Source organism: Natator depressus, chromosome 3 (genome assembly GCF_965152275.1).
Source record: "Natator depressus isolate rNatDep1 chromosome 3, rNatDep2.hap1, whole genome shotgun sequence".
Taxonomy (NCBI): domain Eukaryota; kingdom Metazoa; phylum Chordata; order Testudines; family Cheloniidae; genus Natator; species Natator depressus.
Window position 1 is genome coordinate 147337985 of NC_134236.1, and position 23233 is coordinate 147361217.

The window sequence follows — 23233 nt, forward strand, 5'->3', positions numbered from 1 at the left end:
AGCTCACCAGACAATAACCATTAATTGTCTTTATTAAAAACAAAAGCTTATTGAGTTGAATTTGTTCATTTAATATATACAGTGACCTTGATTCCTTCCCCAGCTGGCACGAGCGTATTCAGTTTGCATCCTTCTTCCAAGAGCTCTGCAGAGAGAGGCAGTTTGAGCTTGCTGTTGGGGATCCAAAGGCTGCCTGTGGACATGTGTGAATTAGCACGTACCATGGCCAGCTTAACCGTGCTCCCGCCCTCGTCAAGACCATCCACTTTTGGGGCAGTGCTAGCTATTAAAGTGATCCTCTGAAGGTCCACTTGCTGACATTGGGGCCTTAGATATAATAGCAAAAGCCAGAATAAAAGGGCAAAATCTTGCGTGGCACTTGCATATCAATATGTTATGATTCAGACGACATAAATAAGGTGAACATGGCTAAAAACAAAATAATCCCCCTTTCAAACAAGGGGTGAATTAGTCTTTCTCTCTCCCACATCTGTAGTATTAACATTGAAGAGGAGGATCACGTTCAAGCTAAACAAGAGACTCTGGACATCAGAAGTAACCGTATCAGATTCTTAAAAATGGGTTCCAATTATTATAAAAAGACTTTCAATACTGTTCTCCAGATATTCTGTTAAATATCCCACTGGGATATTTATGGTCAAAGCTAACCACGTTTCTTTGGACTTTTAATGATTTCAGCGATCTAAAGAATTTAGATGAAAAGCAGAAGTATTTTTGCTTTTAAAAAAAATCAGTAGAAAAGATCCACTGCTCAGCCTGCTAGTAATTTTATTTATAGAAATTCCCAAAGTGGCAGTTACTGAAATAATCTGTGGCCAACAGGCTAAAGAAAACTTCAAAAAATTCAAAAAAGTCTCCTTCCAAGAACCATATAATCACTTCCATGAAATTGTGTTACGTAACCCCTGGGCATTGTATTGACGTGGTATGAACAAATGAGAGAAGGTGAATTACTGGAGGTCTATGTATCTTCAGTAATCCACTTGGATTATAAAAAGGTGAGAGCAGAAATAATCACACATTCCAGAATGTAACCTTTTGAGTGCACTGTGAAACGGTATTAAATGGCTTTTGAAAAATATTGTAGGCTTGGAGTCAAACTTCCTTATTTATGACCAAAGCTTTTCGTGAAAAGCATTTACATTACGGTGTAAACTCTGAACTTCTTGAGTTTACACTGTGCGCTGTACTGCTGTAGTGTAGACAGTTGCTACAGTGACAGAAGGTTTTTTTCATCACTGTAGTTAATCCATCCCCTCAAGAGGCCGTAACTAGGTTGATGGAAGAATTCTTCCATTAACCTAGCATTGTCTATATCAGGATTTAGGTTTAACTACATCTCTTGTGATGTGCATTTTTCATACCCCGAGCGACGTAGATAGGTCAACCCAAGTTTTTTAGGTGTAGATAGGTGTAAAGGGGTATACTTTAATGACCATAAAGCCCTTGTACATGCCTTGTCAATTTCAAACTGACAATTTCAAAACACAAAGGAATCCGTTTACAAATTACATTTAAGTTCTGTGCTTACTAAGTGCCTGCTCCTGCTCCGAGTGAAATAAATGCTAAAGTGCCATTGACTTCAATGGGGCATATATAAATCCATTACAATTGCCATATGACATACTAGAAGTGGGATTTAAGTACTGAGTTGAACTGGGACTAGTATGCCTAATGTCAATTAGGAACTTTAGCTAAGATCAACCTTTCAACTCCAGCACAAGTTCCTACCTATGAAAGCTTTAAATTACAGAGAGAAAGCATAAATCCTTGGAGGGAATGGGACCGGCATTTCCACTCCTACTTTGCAATCCATTTACAAGTAGCAGTATGTTGTTATACAGTGTTATCGTTGAGATTTTAATTACACAAGAATTGGGGAAACTAGGAATTCAGGTTCCCGTAGCAACCTTGATTCTTCCTCTGATATGTATACCCGACAGTAGGGGGAAAATGCATTTTCTATTCAACTACTCCTCCAGTAAGACTATACAAACAAGTTGAATTGTGTGTTATGCTTAAACTGCCTTTTTATAAGATTATATACATTTTGAGCAGGACTTTTTTGCACTATTAATTCTTTATTTCTTTACAATATGATCTAAGCAGTATTATTACTTATCTATCTCTATAGTTGTGCCTGGCACATTACAGGATAGATAAAGGATTCCCCATCATGAAGAGCTAACAATCAGGAGGATACTGGAATGAATTGGGGGAAAGGGAAAGATGATGGTAAGGATAAGCATATAAGGAAAGTAGGATGAATAGGATTCCTACCAGAAATGGGCTTGAAGGAGAGGGTTACTTCATGGACAAGTGGTGAGAGAATGATCCAAACTTAAGGGACAATATGAAAGACTGTATAGCTGAGGGTAGGAGAAGAGAAAGGGAGCAGTAAGAGGAGAGGACTTGGACAAATGTGGCATATCAGAGGAGCAAAAGAACACTAAGTCAACGATATAGGTGAGAGTGAGCTTGTGCAGATCGTTGAAAGAGAGGATCTTGAATCTAATGATCCAAGAGACAAGAAGCCAGTGAAGGCATTCAAAGGGACTGGGATGTGTGCCGTGACTGAAACAGATTTTTGCAGGAGCCCTTGTTAAATGTTGGCAGTCAAAGGCACCTGTGTCTATTTGACTATCAAGTCCTCAAAAATGGTTGGTTGGATTTTCTTCAAACTACCGCTGACACAAACTTCACCTGTGAATTAACAAGTAGCATGACAAACTTGAATCCCAAAGATATATTTAAGTGGCTTATAACAGGGTCTTTAGAATGAAAGCACAGTCTCAACAGTAGTCAGCTTAAAGACAGATAATGCATAAGTGCATTCTGGCAAACAAAAAACTATCGCAAAGGCGGAGGTGAACATTTCAGAAGTAAGAAAGGGACTCACAGAAGTAAGCTTTTAATAAAAGATTCTTTTTTCCCCTTAGGTTTCTTGGTGGAATGAATTTCCACCCCATCACAAACTGGCAACTCCTGTATCCTATAACAGTTGGGGTAATACTGAGCTAAGAAGAATATATATATTTTTTGTAAGTAGCATTACTTGGGGCCTGAAAGTATCTGTTTTCTGCACAGGAGATACTTGTGTTTTTCAGACAGTGGGTCCCATTCTTCCCAAACTGTTCTCTGGGTGTGAATGGAGATGATGTGACAAAGACGGCTTAAAGCCAACTTTGCGCTACCCACAGTCTATGCCTGGCCTCCTGTTTAAGTTGAGAGCAGCCTAGATGCTGCTCTCAATTTATGTAGACTGTTGCAGCAACTAAGAATCCCTGAAGTACCTCATGCTCTGGTTATGCCACTACTACTCAGCGCTGCCAGGGCATAGAGCCATTCCAATTCTCCAGCAGCAGTGGGACTACGCTCTAGTTCCAGCTGCTGTCGGTACTTTCATTGTAGCTGGGAGGCCCCACCACACAGAGAGTAGCAAGGGAAATAACTTCCTGCACAAAACTCCAAACTGTCAGCAGTCCAACTGAGCAAGCAAATTCACCTCCTGGGTGTGAAACCAAACATGGAGTGTGTTTGTCTAAACATTTTAAAAAAATAATTATACACAAATGAAAACAGTAAGTGGAATGGAAAGCCCTTGAACTCACCAATAGCATTTCCTATCATGAATGCTATTATACACAAACTTTTGTAACAAAATAACTCAACTTATTATAAAACAAACATGAAAGCCTCCAGCCTCCCATGTATTCATCTCCGGAGAAGCACTTGGTAACAAATAATGGAGTTGTATTCTGCCCTCGCTCTCTGTGGGCTGGAGTCAAAGAGCATGGGCTGATTCCAGTAACGTCAATGCAGCACTTGATGCCATTCAAGGCATCTTACAGATTCATCCCAATTTAAAGCAGAGGGAGTTCGGAGCAAATCACCACTACAGCGGGCCATTAAGACGGTGATAACTCAGATACCAGAATAATTCACAGTAACACAAGTATGAAAAGTGACAAGAATGTATTTAAAAAGAAAAAAGTTTGGAAATTCAGTTATATACTGAAGACTAGTGTTTACCTCTTCCATCGAATGAGAATCAATCACTGCAGTTTTCCTTTAACAAATGAAACATGTTTTTCCCCTCTCCAGTACTTGCTGAAGGGATTTTTATAAAGTTGACCAAAAAAATTCACTTCAGCACTGAGTGTATGAGACCTCATTTGAAAGGTGGTAGGGTTTTTTGAGGGAATTATGAAAATTGCAGGATCAGGGCCTTAACTCTATGCATAAGGTGTGGTTGGATGGCTGTGCCCACCCAGAGCCCTCATGGGGCCTGTGTGAGGGTGCAGTAGTCCACCTGCATGTTGGACACTCCAAAATTAGGGCTGCACAGTGAAAATGCTTTCTCAGTCCTGTGACACTGTATTTATATAAACTGTAAAAGGAATTACTCCCAATTGCCCTGAAGTAAAGTGCTTAACAGCCACTGACCATAGAGGGGAGAAGTATACATACTGGGTATGCATCTAGCATTTATACTTATAAAAATACCATGCATAATGAAAACTGTGTAAATATTTATAAAAATACCTTTGTGTAAGGTCTGTAACATATTTAATATTTTCAATCAATTCACATGCAGTGCTTGCATGTCTGTGCCAAATGTAACATTTTGAAAAATGAACCTTTAGTAAAACTGTCAGAAGAGTTGTGTTAAGTTCAGGTAGCTGCCAACAATAACTTCTGGGAGCATATCATTGGAAGAAGCCAAACAATGCTGGGGTCTCTATCAGAATTAACTATGGCACTTGTAAAAATATTAACATCATTTTAGTATTTATGGGCTTCCTATCCCATAACCTGCAGGACTCCCAACAACTATTTTCTTAGTTAACATTCTGGTTAAAGCATTTTCGCTTTCATCAAATAGATGAAGTTTCCTTTTAAATCTGGTTTCAGAGTAACAGCCGTGTTAGTCTGTATTCGTAAAAAGAAAAGGAGTACTTGTGGCACCTTAGAGACTAACCAGTTTATTTGAGCGTGAGCTTTCGTGAGCTACAGCTCACTTCATCGGATGCATCCGATGAAGTGAGCTGTAGCTCACGAAAGCTCATGCTCAAATAAACTGGTTAGTCTCTAAGGTGCCACAAGTACTCCTTTTCTTTTTTCTTTTAAATCTGGTGTTCAAAATGATCTTGGTTGTGAGAACTCCTAACAAACACAGAAGTGTCTCTCTAAAGTGTGTGTTTGTATCTTTGGGCATAGTAAAAGCCTGAGCTCCGTTGCCAATTCTTGCTATGTTTGGGGGTTTTTTCTCTTAAAATCCCAGCTCCTGGACTCATGGCACTCCATGCAAAATCTCACCACTCCTTTAAGACAAAATGGTCTCCCCAGCCCTCCTGGTTGCAGAGAAAATCTTGCAATCCTGAACTGTAAAGAAGCAAAAATCAGGAAGCAAATGAAAAGAACCCCAAATGTGGTTTCAAACTCATTTTCCGCAGCCAATCTTGATTTTTTTTGGGGGGGAGAGGTCTCCTGACTGATTTTTTTTTTTTTTTTGAATGCCTGGCATTAGTTCAGATGCAGCTCTAACTAGGGAGCAGTTAGCAATGCCTCCATAATGCTGCGCAAACTAGCCATCACGAGAAATATTTAAAATCAAGTGTGTCTTGAGTGTATTCCAGCCAGCCCTGGGCTGTGCCAGGTTTTCAGTTCAGCTGCAGTTTGCCTCACACCAGAGAGCTGCCTAGCGCCCAGTCCAGCCCTCTGCAAGCACGTGGGCTTAGCCCTGAGCGGTGCCGGTGTGAGCAGACACCCAGGCTCCAGAGGGAAGCGCTGGCCACACGCAGGACCTGCTGCAGACATCAGGCTTGCAACAGCCTGTGGATGCTGCTGCTGCTTTCTCGCCTGCAGCCTCTGGGGACGAGCAAGGCGCAGAGTAAGGCGTTTCCCATCCAATGCACCAGCCCGGAGAAGGGGGAGGGCGCGCGGGGGAGGGAGCTGCCGGGTGACAGGCGGTCACAGGTGCTGCTCTTGCCTCTGAGTCACGGGAGAGGCGTCTCTGCGCCCCAACCAGCTGCTGCTCCCCCTCCCCCTCCTCAAGGCTGCTGCGGCTGCCAGCCCAGGCAGAGCCAACTCCTCACAGGCGGCCTTGCTTGCAGGAGGCGCAGCCACCGAGCCGCGCAGCCGGGGGAAGGAGCAGACGCCCTGGGAAGCCGGTAAGTTGCTGCGCACAAAGGTCTGCGTCCCCAGCCCCTGCATGAGCCTCCTGGCCTGGCAGGCAGGTGGTTTGCGGGCAGCGGGCGTTTTCTTTCCCTTGCATGATGTGGAGATCTCGTATTTTGGGCTGCAAGCGGCGGCAGGGCGGGTTTGTAAATACTAACCCCCAGGGAGCAGCACTCCCAAGGCGCGAGCGGGGCAGAGTTCAGCTCTCAGAGCTGCTCGCGGCATCGCCCCTCGGCTTCCCCTGGGCATGTCCAGTGAGCCCGGATCCGCCCCATGCAGCAGGACTCCAGTGTTGTGCTCGGGGTGCGCAGGGCGAGCCAGCTCTGCGCTCAGGGCTGCCCGGTGCAATGCGACTAGTGATCCTCTTCTCCTTCCTCCCTGCAAAACAGACACAATTCTGCTCCCTCCCAGAGCCACCCAGTCCGTCAGGGCTCAGATTTCCCGTTTGCCCTCTCCCTGTGAAACAAGTCCAGTTCTGCTCCAGCAGGCAGCCACCTGGCATATATCTGCTCCGATATTCTGCAGCATGTGCATGAAACGGGCACAGTTCTGCTCTCCCCGTGCATCTTGGCTGATACTTTGCTCTCCACAGGGAACAACTGGCAAAATTCTGCCCTGGGATCTTATCTACCCAGCTCAGCGTGGCTCTTCTGTTCTGCCCTTCTGTGTGCACAGAGTGGGCAAAATTCTGGGTGTGGAGCTGCCATAAGCATCACAGGTTTTTTTACTCTGCTCTCTCAGGAGCCGATTACAGGAGTCAAGATGCAGTGTGTTTTGCCATAACACTTGGCAACTTAGAACAATTGCACTGAAACAGCTTGGCTACTGTCTGAATTAATTTTTTAAAAAAGCTGTCAATTTCAGTGACTTCAGAAATTAGCATTCAGACAGACAAATGTAATTGATGCAATTTATTACTAAAGGTGATACCTGGTTTCATTTCCTACTTTCAGAGTCACATATTTGAATAAAAATAGAGTGGTGTTTGGGTTTTTTTGTTTCTTTTTGGCAGGATGTCATTTTTGCAGTGCAGTTCTGGATTGGGTCAGTTTAAAAATAAATATCTACTTGAATGCTGCATTTCTGAATAGCTACGTAGCTGTGACTTGAATGCATCAAAGCTGAAAAGAGAGGCTATGGTACAGTGTAATATGGATTGTCTGACAGATTGTAAGTCAGGAACTCACCAAAGGGGTTTATTAGGATGCTATCTAAAAGTAAAGCTGAGGTAAGATTTTGAAAAAAATTACTTCACATGAAAATAAAGTCCCAAATGCAGGAAGCAATTAGTGGAAGAGTTCATCACTGTAGATTGTAGTTGTGATTTAAAGGTATTTAGAATCTTAATATTTATAAAATATTGTTTCATTTAACTAAAATGAGCTTGAGCTTTTACTTTTCTTTGAAAGCATTTGGGAAATTGCTCCACTGTCACCAATCATTTCAGTGGGTCATTCATTATTCCTTGCTAAATGTGGATTAGAGAGGTATGCAGGGGACAGTATGTTTGAATAAACAATTAAAAGCATGAATTTAAAAACAATTGAAAACCTTAAATGGATGATTCCTAAAACTCATCTTCATTTGAAATCTTAATGAGGTCATTCTTATAAAATGATTGTGCTTCACTTAGGATTTTTTTGAAACATGGTACCAATAAGGGAATTGTGGTTCTCAGTGAATCTCCAAGAGCAGGATTTTGTGCATTCTTCACAGGAAAAGAAAGCACAATATTGGAATCCAAAATGTCACCTGGGTGACTGCAGAAATATAAACGTGTACATAGTTAAATTATTACTGTGTTGCAAGGATTTTATTTTTAAATGGTGTTGTGAAGGACCTAGTTTTTTTACTGTGTTCATATTTAGATTTATATTCTCACAGCAGCATGTTACAAGTAGCATTTATAGCACCGGTATTTTGAAAAGTGACTAAAGTAGATCTATACAGCCAAAATATTCTTTGATTTGAGCATTTGTTTCTACGTTGGAATATGCTGGAATAAATTGGTTTTTAAACAGGTTTTTGTTTGTCTCTTCAGAAAAATAGTAAAGAGTCAGATTTTCCCTGGCCCTAGTATGGGTGAGCAGTGTAGGGAGAGGAGGCTTCACAGGGTCCATCCTCTGCACAGATCAAGGAAAATTACAGTCCTCACTCTCATGAGCTCAGCGAGAGTTCACTTGTGCAGTGTCAAGAGTACACATCACCCCCAAGAATGAGGGGACACATAGCTGTGGCTCCCCCCTTCCCCCCCCCCCCCCATTACAGCCTTCAAAGCAGGCCAAATGCACCAGGAGGAGAAGGGTCTGGAGTTTGCAGCCTGGGGGGAGAAGAGGGGAGAATTATCTTTTAAAGTGCAGTCTCAGCCCAAGCTTTCCCTGGGGCATTGTGGCTCTGCACTAGCCCTTCAAGTGATGTGGCTACATACTGCAATCTAGTGCCAAAGAACTGTTTTAAAACTCTTCCAAACCACTTGTATCAGCTCTGATGTGACCAAGTAAAGTCATCGGTTTGGCAAACAAAACTGTTCTTAGTTTTTTTTTCTGTAAACCAGAGCAACATACTTAATAATCTGTTTCAAATAAAATGTCTTCCTTATGGGTGAAATCCTGGTCCCCGAGCTCAAGTCTTGAGTAGGAGTTTTGTACAGGGAAGAGTTTCTCTTCATGTCTCGTTACCAAGTTCAGAGCACCTTCCTGACTCGCTCTAGTTCTCCTCCTTTTATTTCTCCTTTTCAGTGAGGTGGTATTCCAAAGGATCAAGAGAATTCATAAACTTGCTGTCCATGCATCTACCACGCTCCCGTTCTGCCATGAGTAGAACTGCTGCTCCACAGGGACTGCAGAGTCCACTCTGTGGCCTCTTCGTATCCTGACTCCACTGCACAGCAGAAGCACAGTGTTCGTGCTACTGCAGGATTTGATCTAATTGCACAGCTAGTGATGCAAACGTAAAGTAGTGAAAAAAATGCAGCAAGAATTACATTACACTCGAAACAGCCATTGCCCTACTCTGGGGGTTCCCAGATTATCCTGAATAGAGTCACTCTGCCTCCTTTAGAATGGCCTTACAAGGGCACATCTTCACTGCAGAGTTAACTCTGGGTATTGTCAGCTTGGTTAGCATAGCCCAGGTGTGAGCAGTCACGCTGCAAAGCCCACTGCAAAATTACTGCGTCCTCACTGGTGCGCCACTCAAGTGTGTCGCTAGGACTTATGGGGTATGTGCTGCAGTAAATGGTGCTGCTCTGATTCTTTCCCAGTGGATTGTGGAAGAACTTGTCTTTCCTTCTGGGCACGGGGGGGCAGGGACATGAACAAGAGAACTGTCAGCCCTCAAGTGACTTTTTTCCTGCATCCTCACTGAAAAGTGGACGAGTTACCAGCCCAAGTGAAAGGAGCCCCTGAGGTCTAACCCACTCTTCCAGCTAAGACAGAATTTAAGCACTGCAAAACTCGGGTGAAAGGGTTTTTTGTGTGGACGGGAGAGAGAGATTAGAGGCAACACTAAAATAAGAGCCCGAGTTTGCTCTGCAACGAAGACAGCACGAGGGAGGACACAATAACACAAATGTGCCCTTGCTGTGGGAACGCTCACACCAGGCTAGTCTAACCCATTTGCCAACTCTATAGTGAAGACATACCCTAAAATGTGAATCCATTTCAGTATGCTTTGCAATGGACCTACTCCTTTATTTAATGTTATTAATTGTATTTTTGGATGCCCTACTTGAGGTAATCATTACTTCCAAAATCTTGCATTGAATTTAAAATAGTATTAAGCTCATCACGCTATTAATCCAACATGGGACTCTTACAGGAATCAGGTATAACAGAAGCAATCTTGGAGTAGGCAGACAACAGTGATATTTTTGTGGTTTTGGAAGTAACTCAGTGAGTTTTGCAAAACAATACAGATTGAGTTAGTATACAAAAATGACAGGGAGCTAGAGAGCTAGCCAGGGTGATAAGAGGAACTTTATGCTGCCATGGGATAAGTGCCCAGGTATTGCAAGCTAAGCATTCGTTTTCACACTAATACTGTTTGAGTCCACAAATTACTAATTACGTTTATAGGCAACCTTTGCCTTTGGTGGTGTCAGTGAGCTGGAAATGTTTTTCTTCTTAAAAGTCTAGGAAATGATATACAAAAACCTACATTTGCTAGGACTGCACATTCAAGCACCCAAAAGCCCAAGAATGCAAAAGTTATGGTTGAAATACTCAACTTAAATTTTACCTTCTTGCATGTACACAGTGATCATTTTATTGAAGGTATATGCTACATCTTTGCCTACGGTTGTAGAAGAAGCTGCTATATATATTGGTCAGAAAACTTACGCAGCCTCATACATATAAAGATAGCATGACCGTGCATGCAATGGGATAGAGTTAAGGGGGTGTGTTCAAACTTAACTTTTACATTAGATGAAATGTAGATGCTTAACTATACGCTCTGAATGTTGCATTAATGTTTTATGCTTGCATTGAATTGGGAAGAAGTTCAGAAATTCTGTTTCACTACTTAGATCGCTATCAGAGGAGGTAGTAAAGGCATTCTCTTTGCAGAACAAGTTTAGATAAGACATTAGATGAAGTGATGCAGGCAGTTATCTTGCTGAGGGTCAGACTGGGTGATACAAGTGATCTTTTCTGTGATTCTATGCCATTGCAAATAGTGACTGACCTTCTGTAGAGATAAAATTGCTGATTACAAGCTGAAGTCATCCAGACTGAGTTTCTCATCCAAGCTTCACAGAAGCTGTCCAGATGTACTTTTATGGCAGTAAAAATATTTTAAAGGTAACATGCAAAGCATTTTTTTAAAACTGGGTTTGTTCACTCATTTTGTGTGGTTTTTTTTTTATGGTGTATAAAGAAGGGCTAAAAAGCAGTAGGAGTTGGAGTTTTTTTTATGTTTTTATCTTAGAAATATTTGAAATATCAAGTCTGATCTTCATTGAGATCCAAGAGAAATCTTCCAGCAAAACAGAGCATGTGTATTATGAGCTCTTGCATCTTAATGGCAGAACTGAGGCATTGAATCTTTAATCACAACGTTCTTTCTCCGAAATGTTAATTGGACATTGGTGTGAAATCTTAACTATAAGAAACAATTTAAAACAATCTGACTAAAGAATGTTAATATTGTTTGTTTGTTTGTTGGCTTTTAAAAAATCTGGGAAGTTAATGACAAAAATTTAGATTAAAAGAATGTTAAGGTTGCAAAAGTTAGGAAGTGCCAGAATTAAGGTTGGTTGTTACCTTAATTTGATTCCCTTGTGCATATTTACTATAAAACCATCAGTCATAACATAATCTCATACTATTTTTCGCCACAGGACTTCACCTCATTCAGTGCACAACGAATGAGGCCAGAGGTTTCAAGAAGAGAGAAGATATTTTCTTATTTTAAGGTACTGGGCCAGGAGAGCTGGGTTCTATTGCTAAGCTGCCACAGACTTCCTATATAGTGTTGAGTACCACTGTCATAATGTGTATGCACAATGGGGCTGAATTAAGGTTGCACAGGAAACTTTAATCCTGGCATTTCCTAACTTCTCATTCCTTGACTTTGCAATCTTAACATTCTAATTTTGGATTTTTTCATATGTAATTTTAATTATGAAGAATTTTGAACATCATAAGACTTTACTCCTGCTTCTTGCACTATCCAGCAAATAGCCATTATTCTAGTAAAGTTCCTTGTTCAGTGTTGAAAGGAAGTGACTCTGATTCACATGAGAGGGCCTACTACAAGAGGGGCTGTAAGAGACAGTTGATTATTTCTTTAGTACTTGGGAGATGCTCGGGGACTATGGTGCTGAGGGCATATACATATTTTAATTTTAGTTTGGTTATTGGTGTTTGTTTGTGTCCCCCCCCCCCCCATGTGTATTCTTGCCCTTTTTAAAAACATAATAAGAACAGCTATACTGGGTCAGATCAGTGGTCAGTCTAGCTCAGTATCCTGTCTTCCGACAATGGCCAGTGCCAGGTGCTTCAGAGGGAATGAACAGAACAGGGAAGTTATCAAGTGATCCATCCCCTGTCATCCACTCTCAACTTGTGGCAGTCAGAGGTTTAGGGACACCCAGAGCATGGGGTTGTATCCCTGACCATCTTGGCTAATAGCCACTGATGGACTTATCTAGTTCTTTTTTTTTTTTTTTTTAACTTTTTGGCCTTCACAGTATCCCCTGGAAACAAGTTCCACAGGTTGACTGTGTGTTGTGTGAAGAAGTACTTCCTTATGTTTGTGTTAAAATTGCTGCCTTTTGATTTCATTGCATGACCTCTGGTTCTTGTGTTATGTGAAGGGGGAAATAACACTTTCTCCACACCGTTCATGATTTTATAGACGTCTACCATATCTCCCTTAGTCATTTCTTTTCTAAGCTAAACAGTACCAGTCTTTTTAATCTCTCCTCGTATGGAAGCTGTTCCATACTCCTAATAATTTTTATTGCCCTTGTTTATACTTGTTCCAATTCCACTATATCTGTTTTTGAGACGGGGTGAGCAGAACTGCTTGCGGTATTCAAGGTGTGGGCGTACCATGGAGTCATATAGTGACATGATATTTTCTGTCTTCTCTGTCTCTTTCCTAATGGTTCCTGAAGTGTTCATTTTTTTTGACTGCTGCTGTGCATTGGGCAGGTGCTTTCAGAGAACTATCCATGATGACCACAAGATCGCTTTCTTGAGTGGTAACAGCTAATTTAGGCCCCATCATTTTTTATGTGTAGTTGTAGTTGTGTTTTCCAGTGTGCATTACTTTGCACTTAGCAACATTGTATTTCACTGCCATTTTCTTGCCCGGTCACCCAGTTTGGTGAGCTCCCTGTGTAACTCTTTGCAGTCAGCTTTGGACTTAACTATCTTGAGTAATTTTCTTGGTAAATCTGACCTTTCTAACTGTATTCAACAAAACATTAAGAAAACATACTGTGCTCAAAAAACAACTATTCTTCTCTCCATCCAAGGGTGTTGGAATGGGGGGGGAGGGTGCACGGGGGCCATGGCCTTCCCACTTTTTACTGGCTGTAAGGGCGAACGACGGGGAGTGGAAGGAGAGAGGAGCAAGTGGGGGTGGGGCCTCGGAGGAACAAGCAGCGCAGGGGTGGGGCCTCGGGGTAAGGGGTGGTGTGAGGTTGGGGGCTCAGAGAGAGAGAGAGCAGTGTTGGGGGCAGTGCAACGCAGCGGGACAGAGCCACGGTTCAGTCGCCTGTGCACCCCCGCTTTTAGGGCACTTCCACAGCTCCTGTCTCCATCTGTATGTGTATCTCTCAGTATTGTGTATATGGGCCTACTACAAGAGTAGAATCAACCCGTTTTATATTAACATCTCTTTAAATGCTTTTCATACATCTTTGATAGAAACCCTCTAAATGTACCATTAACTCAATTTAACTGTTGTAGCTAAATATGGTTTGATTTAGTTTCCTAAAATGACTTTAATTCTATTTATTCTCTGAGGTAGATAAACGAAACCTGGAACACGGGCAAAGATTAGACAGAGATATGTCACTTTTTTTTTTTTTTTTACTGTACGCTTCAAAGTGCACATTCCAAATATGCCAACATTCAGTTTTCAATTTGGCACACCAGTAATTAAGTAACAGTAGCATGCTCAGACTACCTATTGCCACTGCTTCTAATGATTCATTGACAGTGGTAAGTAGTGTTTGGTATCAGTTTACCATCTTTGTTTTCAGGTACAGTTGATATACTCTCTTTTGGGGATACAGTGTTGAATTTTTCTATAAAATGTCTCCCGACCATAAGACTCTATTCCTGTCTTGTATAACAACTATAAATTATTGACATCTCCCTTTTCAGTTTCAGACTATATCTATACCAGTATAAATCTTCTTAATTTTACAAAAACTGTATGATGGCATGATGAACCAACCATGATGATATTCTTCTAAATGTGAATACAAATCTGGCTGAGTTTGTTGAGAGAATTAAGGTCATGTAGTCACACGGAATTTAAAAACAAAAAGCCTAAGAAAACAAAAGCCGCATATGTCAGAGTAATACTGAAGGAAGGGGGAAATGCCACAGGATCTGCTCTTAGTTTTTAAATACAGCAGTGCCTAGTCATGGAAGGTGGGGGGGAGGATGGGGGAGAAAGGCATAATATACCCTCAGATAGCTGTCTCTCCATCCTTGGTTATACTTAACTTTTTCTTCACAAAGATATCTCAGCTCCTGTGTGCATGCCCCACAAATCAGAGAGAAGGGCTACTGGTGCAATTTTTGTATGTACAGATATGTTCAATTATGTTAAGTTCCTTTTGACAGCCCCTACCTTTTATCTCATTCTTCTTTCTAGCTCTTTTGGCCTTTAGATTGTTTGTTTGCTCTTGGCCCTGAGACTTCTTAAACAATGAGAGAATTGTATGGCCAGAATGCAAGTGACATTGAGAGGATAATGTGACTGATTGTCCTACATGTGAGGCACTTGTATATTCCAGCTTGCAAAGGATTGATGCAAAAGTTTACTACCCTTGATCAGTTTAACTTGGCTGCCTGTTTGCTCATGACTTTTTGGAATAGGACCCTGGAAGAATAACCACAATTCAAGAGGGTGTGATACATTGTGACCAAAGACACTTCCTGCAGTTTGGCAACATCTTTCAGTGATGTATGTGTAGATCAGCTTCCTGCAGCTCCCATTGGCCGGGAACAGTGAACTGCGGCCACTGGGAGCTGCTAGCGGCCATACCTGCGGACACTCAGGTAAACAAAGCATCTCGCGGCCCTCCAGGGGCTTATCCTGAACAAGCCGTGAACCAAGTTTGGGAACCCCTGGTGTAGATATAACATGCACACATGGGTTCTTCAATACTAGTAGGGTGCATAAGGAATGGAATGGAAAACAGTGCTCAGAATATTATAATGATGTTATATAAATCAGTGGCACTCCCTCGCCTGGAGTGCAGTGTTTAATTCTAGTCATCCCATCTAAAAAAGATATAGCAAATATTGGTTTCCTTTTTAAAGGCATACAAAATGAATGATATAGAGAGATTAGATAGTGTGAATAGAAGAGCCTGTTGTCAAAGACATGATACCAGACTAGACAGCACTGGTTTTATGGCAATACTATGTTCCTATATGCACCTTTCCCAGTTGGCAGGATTTGATACACTTTCACTGACGTACAGTACATGAGCAATATGCATTTGAGGGGCAATGCTTTAAAATAAAGTACAGAAGACCCTAGACCTGTCCCTGGAATCTCCTAAGCTACCTCCGTTCACTTGTGCCTAGGGTCCATAGCCACATCAACAAAAGCACTGATTTAATGGTAGAGTTGAGTGGTCAATTACAAAACAAAATTCACTTTAATTTCATTCTAAGAAGTTGCAACATTCTTCATTAAACAATTATTTGACAGTTATTACTCAACCACCTCTGAGCAACAGTATCAAAATTACTAATGGATCTAAAAGGATCTGCGCAGGAGATGAAAATCAACAAACAGGATAAACCAGTGCAAAATAGTAGTTTTATTGCAAACAGCCATCTTTTGTCTAATGTTAAGTAATTAAAAAGTAAAAATTTATTTTTATTGACTTCTGCATATCATCTTACCTTGAAACGACTCAAGAGCTCTACGTTGGCAGAAGACTATACGCATTTCCTAATGTTAATGTTGGCATTGAATAGCAGCTGGAATGCCAGGATGCTACTTTTGTGACTTTGAAGGAGACTTTGAAGGAAATTGTGGAGTGGCATGTACTAAAACTGTAACAATCTTTTCGTAATTTTAAATACTTTTAGTGATGCCTTTGCCTAGCAGAAAGTATATCCATTAAAATTTACATCTTTGAATTGTGTTTGAATAAGTCACTGAAAATATGACAGGTTTCAGAGTAGCAGCCGTGTTAGTCTGTATTCGCAAAAAGAAAAGGAGGACTTGTGGCACCTTAGAGACTAACCAATTTATTTGAGCATAAGCTTTCGTGAGCTACAGGATGAAGTGAGCTGTAGCTCACGAAAGCTTATGCTCAAATAAATTGGTTAGTCTCTAAGGTGCCACAAGTCCTCCTTTTCTTTTTACTGAAAATATGAAAAGAGAATCTGTATGCAGCTGAACAACGTCTAAGGAAAGAAATACATTTTAGGCCCCAATTCTCAGATTAAGCAAGGATTTAACTCCCGTTTAAATGAATGGGCGTTTTGTATACATAATTAGAATTGGGCCCTAAAATACCATATTCTCTCACTTCCTCTGACCCACCCACACTTCACATTTGCAGGGAAAGACTGCAATACTCTACAATTATCGTTACAACTTCCTCCTGTAGTACTGCAAAAGAGATACTCTAGCTGTTGTTACAATGTCAGTATTAACATCAAGTAAGTGTGGGGGGAGGGGAGACTACACACAAACTACATTCAAAGAATGTTAAATTGGAAAAGTCAAGCACTCCTAAATTAGGACAGGGTAGTCAATAGGCGGACTGTGGACCAAATCCGGACTGCCAGATGCTTTTGAAGGGACCGTGAAATCTTTTTATTTACCTATAGGGTTGTCGATAACTCACATGATTAACTCAAAAAAATTAATCACGAGTAAAAAAAATTAATCGCTGTTAATCACACTTTTTTTAATCTCACTGTTAAACAATAGAATATCAATTGAAATTTAATAAATATTTTGGATGTTTTTCTACATTTTTAAATATATTGATTTCAGTTACAACACAGAATACAAAGTGTACAGTGCTCACTTTATATTATCACTTTTATTACAAATATTTGCACTGTAAAAATGATAAAGAAATAGTAGTTTTCAGTTCACCTCATACAAGTACCTAAGTGCAGTCTCTTTATTGTGAAAGTGAAACTTATAAATGTAGACTTATTTTTTTTGTTACATAACTGCACTCAAAAAAAAATGTAAAACTTTAGAGCCTACACATCCACTCAGTCCTACTTCTTGTTCAGCCAATCACTAAGACAGACAAGTTTGTTTACATTTACAAATGCTGCCCACTTCTTGTTTACGGTGTCACCTGAAAGTGAGAACAGGCGTTTGCATGGCACTTTTGTAGCTGGCATTACAAAGTATTTATGGGCCAGATATGGTAAACATTCATATGCGCCTTCATGTTTCGGCCACTATTCCAGAGGACATGCTTCCATCCGATGAAGTGAGCTGTAGCTCACGAAAGCTTATGCTCAAATAAATTGGTTAGTCTCTAAGGTGCCACAAGTACTCCTTTTCTTTTTGCGAATACAGACTAACACGGCTGTAACTCTGAAACCTTCCATTCTGAAGACGCTCATTTTAAAAAAAAAAAATGCGTTAATTAAATTTGTGGCAGAACTCCTTGGGGGAGAATTCTGCCATGTGTTTCATGTTTATAGTAGTCTCGGATGATGACCAAGCACATGTTGTTCGTTTTAAGAACACTTTCACTTCAGATTTGACAAAACGCAAAGATGATACCAATGTGAAATTTCTAAAGATAACTACAGCACTCGAACCAAGGTTTAAGAATCTGAAGTGCCTTCCAAAATCTGATAGGGACAAGGTTTGGAGCATACTTTGAGATGTCTTAAAAGATCAGCACTCTGATGCGGAAACTACAGAACTGAACGACCAAAAAAAAAAAAAATCAATCTTCTGCTGGTGTCATCTGACTCAGATGATAAAAATGAACATGCGTCGGTCCGCAGTGCTTTGGATCGTTATCGAGCAGAACCCATCATCAGCATGGATGCATGTCCTCTGCAATGGTGGTTGAAGGTGAAGGGACATTAGAATCTTCAGCGCATCTGACATGTAAATATCTTGCAACGCCGGCTACAACAGTGCTATGCAAATATCTGCTGTCACTTTCAGGTGACATTGTAAACAAGACGCCGGCAGCATTATCTCCTGCAAATGTAAAGAAACTTGTTTGTCTGAGCAAATGACTGAACAAGAAGTAGGACTGAGTGGACTTTGTTTTATTTTTGAGTGCAGTTTTTTTTTGTACATAAGTTGAATTTGTAAGTTCAACTTTCATGATAAAGAGATTGCACTACATTATTTGTATTAAGTTAATTGAAAAATATAATTTTTTGTTTTTTACTGTGCAAATATTTGTAATCAAAAATACCATAAAGTGAAGACTATGCACTTTGTATTCTTAAATTAAAATCAATAATTAAAATCAATATATTTGAAACTGTAGAAAACATCCAAAATATTTAAATAAATGGTATTCCATTATTCTTTAACAGTGTGATTAATCGTGCAATTAATCGCTTGACAGCCCTATTTACTTATGCTAACATTGCCTGTTTCTGCCTTTAAAAGCCCAAGCTCTCAGCCCCACAGCTGACAACTTGGGCTGTCAAAGGCAGCAACAGGTGATGTAAATGCAGGGCTGACCACCTGAGCCCCAGGGCGGCAGGGCTCTGGGCTGTCAGTGCCCCACACTGTCAGTTAAGTTGGTGAGGACACGCACTGCTGACAGGGGGGGCATAGTGTGGACATGAAAAATCATAATTACTGCAGTGGTTGTATGTCGACCTAACTTAAGTCAACTTTAATTTTGTGATGTAGACTTGCCCTTCTCATTATGATGATTGTTATTGCGGTGTGAAAAATGTTTCTCTGGAGTCTGGTACTTGACTATACCTAGGGCTTGACCAAAAAGTGTGGACCTTGACAAAAAAATATTTGGCTACCCCTGAGTTAGGAAATGTCAGAATTAAGGTTGTCTGTCTGTACAACCTTAATTTGGCCTCGTTATGTGTATGCACGATCACATTAATGACCTCGTACTACTTAGCCCCACCTCACCCCTCAGTACACAGGATGGACTATGCTCTGGGTTGATCCCACCCTCTTCTGGCTCCTTGTCCCAATCTGCCCCTCCACCCACCCACCCACCCACACATGTAGCTCTTGCTCTTGTCCCTTCTGCATTCCAGTCAGAGTGCATTCTCCACCATGCTTTGTGGGTGTCAGCAGGGGAGTACTGAGAGCACAGGAGACAGTCTCTGCTCTCGCTTCCAGTGCTCAACACCACAGTGGCCCACAGCTGCAGCAGCTGAGAGCAGCAATTGCAGGGAAAGTCTCCTTGCTCAGCTCTAGGCTGGAGCACGCTCTGTTGTTTTGTGGGTATGGTGCATTCACATGGGAGCCATAAGGGGATGAAACTTGCTCAGTGCAGATGAAATCTTTGGCGAACTTAGCTCCCAAAGTAACAAGTCTTTACTGAGCATGCGTGAATTGCAAGTTTTCAAAGGCTTCTAATTGGGCCACTTTGAGCAGCTTTTTTTCAGGAACAGCAAAAGGCACATCTCTTACACAAAGGCAAATTTCAAACTCATGCTCCAAAGCATAGTCGCACAAGAACTCAACAAAATGGTGGTTTTGCCCATGTTTTAAAAAAAGATTTATACAATGTATTTTTTCCCTAAACTTCATTCTTGGAAATGGCTCAACCATTTTTGCTCAAATTATCCCAAAATATTCAGTCTTAGGCAAACACCTGGCTGGAAAATTTCAACCCAAATGGCTACAGATTGGCAAAGTTATAAGCAACTGAAAGCAGGGTCTTATAATGGAAAGTGTTGGCCAACCTGAAGAAAAGACAGCACTACCTGTAATACATGCTGTAAGAAAGAATGTATTGACCACAAGTACTGTAACACGAAGGAAGTTGTATTTATCGTACTCTGTATGGAGGAGAGGGTTTCAAGGTGGGGTTCAAGATGTTTGTCTAAAATGGCAAAGTCAGTCGGATGATTTGATTGACTGATAGTGTTTCTTTGATATGCAATACTAGGGGTTGTCAGTTTTAGAATTTTCAGTGTGTAGTCCTTGGGTTTATGAGCTCCCAAAGCATCTCAAGCCTAAAATTACAGTTGCTAGAATAGGAAAATTATATGGGCACACAACTCAAGATAAACGGCAGTTTGAGAGTGTTGTTTATAAAGACTCACATCATCTTGAAATGTAATTTAAATAACTGAACCTCAGCTAATTTAAAATGTATTAAAAATATTTAAATCATCTGCTGTCATTAGTCTTTCACTCAGGCCTGTCTAGGCTAGCAAATTGGGTCCGTTTAACGATGCTGGTCAGGTGTATGAAAAATCCACGCCCCTGAGTAGCGTTGTTAAGATGAGCTAAGTCCCCTTGTAGAGAGTGCTAGGTTGATGGAAGAATTCTTGCTTAAAAAAATGCTTTAATTTATCTGAAGACTAAACCCAAAGTTTTTAAAACTGGCTGCCTAAAGTTGAGCACTTAAATTCACTTACTTTAGGTCCCTAGCTTTAGGCACTCAAGTTTGAAAATTATATTGATAGTATTTTGTAATCTAGTCAAAGTGAATGAGTTAAGATTAGCTGAATGTGTACTATTTTGGTTGCATATTAGTTGAGTACTACTCAACTTCCAATTTTAAAGTTTTCAGACAAAAAGCTTTTCATGGCAGCTTGACAAGAAAGTGAATAGCTAAGAAAGGCTATATTCGATACTCCATGCAGGATTTCAAGTAGAAAGTCAAAAGCAGATTTTGAAAAACTAGGGTTTTCCTTTGCTGTTACCAGCTGAATGAGATTTTCCTCTGACTATTTTAAGGAGTGTTACCCTTTCACTCTTCACAGTAGTCCTTTTGACTATCGAGAGAAGAGCCAATGAATTTGAATAAATGGCTTTTACAAATTTGGTATTTTGTCCTGGATTTAAAAAAATGTTTTGCAAATATCTCTTTTTTTCTATTTGGGGGGAGGGGGAGAAGAGTCTTGTTTTGAGCTCAGCTAAGCATCTTACCGTTAACTTTCTTTTGTCTGGGAATTACTGAAAAAACTAAGGTGAAGTGAAGTTTGTACATATTAATAACTTCCAGGTAAAAAGCCTTACAAGGACATTAGTCAGCCAAAAAAATATTATTAAAGAGCCAGGAAATCATGCAGCCTGCAGGAGATGGAGTAAAAATGTGTGCCATGGAACATTGGTTTTATAATTAGTTCCTTTTATTTCTGGTTCCAAGTGGGATGTGGTGTCACTTTGCTAACTTTTGATCTTTTCATGTAAGGGCTGTATCGTGATCTGGGCCTAGGAAGTTGACATTTGGATATTTGTTGGCACCTAGCTTCTCGGAGGCCTTTATAGGGGAATGGGACTGATTTGCCTCCTCTGTGGATTTTGTCTAAGTAGGAATTTGTGCAGTAGGTTTGTTCCATGTATTGTGTATGATCACAAAGCACTGAGGGTATGTCTACACTGGCAGAGTTACGTCGCTGGCAGTTTCAGCGCCGCTTAGAGAGCGTTGAAGGGAAACCGCTGTTGTGTGTTCACACTGTCAGGTGCCTGCACAATAGCATGCTCACACTTGAGGCACTTGCAGCGGTATTCAGAGCGGTGCACTCTGGGCAGCTATCCCACAAAGCATCTCTTCCTCTTCTGCCACTAAGAGTTGTGGGAAGGCGGAGGGGGTCGTGGGACATTCTGGATCCTGTCCCAATGACCCGTGATGCATTGCTTCGTATCCCAGCAATCCCTGTACTTCTGTCTGCATTTGGCACATCTTTCAAAGGTTTGTGTACTGTGTGCTCTGCCTCTTCGGTCTGCAGGAATGGATCCTGCACTGTTGACCAATATGCTGCTCGCTCTGACTAACACGTCATGAGTGGCAGTGGAGTTATTCCTTAAAGTACAAAGACAAGAGGAGTGTGACATTGATCTCGCCACGCGTAGTAACTATGACATGAGATTGCTTGTGGCATTCATGGAGGTGCTGACCATAGTGGAACGCTGCTTTTGGGCTTGGGGAAACGAGCACTGAGTGGTGGGATCACATCGTCATGCACATCTGGGACGATGAACAGTGGCTGCAGAACTTTCGGCTGAGGAAAGCCACATTCATGGGACTGTGTGATGAGCTCGCCCCAGCCCTGCGGCAAAAGGACATGAGAATGAGAGCTGCCCTGTCGTTGGAAAAACTCTTGGTTATTGCACTGTGGAAGCTGGCTACTCCAGACTGCTACCAATCAGTTGCTAACCAGTTTGAAGTGGGAAAGTCTACCTTTGGACTTGTGTTGATGGAAGTGTGCAGAGCCATTAATCACATCCTGCTCCGAAAGACTGTGACTGTGGGCAACGTGCATGACATTGTGGATGGCTTTGCACAAATGGACTTCCCTAACTGCGGAGGGGCGATAGATGGCACGCATATTCCAATTCTGGCACCAGATCACCTAGCTACTGAGTACATTTATCGGAAGGGGTATTTCTTTATGGTTTTTCGGCTGCTTGTGGATCACCGTAGGCGTTTCACGGACGTTAACGTAGGCTGGTCCAGAAAAGTGCATCATGCTCGCATCTTTCGGAACACTGGCCTGATCAAGAAGCTGCAAGCAGGGACTTTCTCCCCAGACCAGAAGATCACCATAGGGGAAGTTGAAATGCCCATTGTGATCCTGGGAGACCCCGCCTACCCCTTAATGCTGTGGCCTGTGAAACCATACCCGGAGAACCTTGACAGAAGCAAGATGCGGTTCAAGATCAGGCTGAGCAAGTGCAGAATGACTGTTTGAGTGTGCTTTTGGCCATTTAAAGGCCCGCTGGCGCTGCCTATTTGGAAGGTTAGATCTGGCCGATGACCATATTACTAGGCGTATAGCCATGTGATGTACGCTCCATAATATTTGTGAAGTGAAGGGTGAAAGCTTCACTCAGGGCTGGACCACTGAGGCTCAGCGCCTGGAGGCTGAATTTGAACAGCCAGAGACCAGGGCTATTAGAGGGGCGCAGCATGGCTCCATAAGGATCAGGGATGCCTTGAGGCATCAATTTGAAGCTGAAAGCCACTAATATTTGTTGCTGTGCTCGGGAGTGCAGTTCTTGTAATGCTAGGAGGTGATAGTGATTGGTGCAGACGATGCACTATGAAGGTTTAAGACAATTGCCTGCCACTTTGTGGCGCTCTGTTTTCTTTCAATTAATGGAATAAAGATTGCTTTCACATCAAAACAATTCTTTTATTAAAAAACAACCTGAGGAGAGAGAC

General features: G+C 41.4%; 1 protein-coding gene across 2 annotated transcripts in view; it reads left to right on the forward strand.

Moving 5' to 3' along the window:
* Positions 1 to 5690: 5690 nt before the first annotated feature.
* Positions 5691 to 23233, forward strand: part of CDC42EP3 (CDC42 effector protein 3) — a 39248-nt gene continuing 21705 nt past the window's right edge. Inside the window, exon 1 of one of the 2 annotated variants that reach the window (XM_074947077.1) lies at positions 5691 to 6194. The gene's annotated coding sequence lies outside the window, so the exon portion shown is untranslated. The remainder of the gene's footprint in view (positions 6195 to 23233) is intronic. The other variant, XM_074947078.1, reaches the window with a different exon arrangement.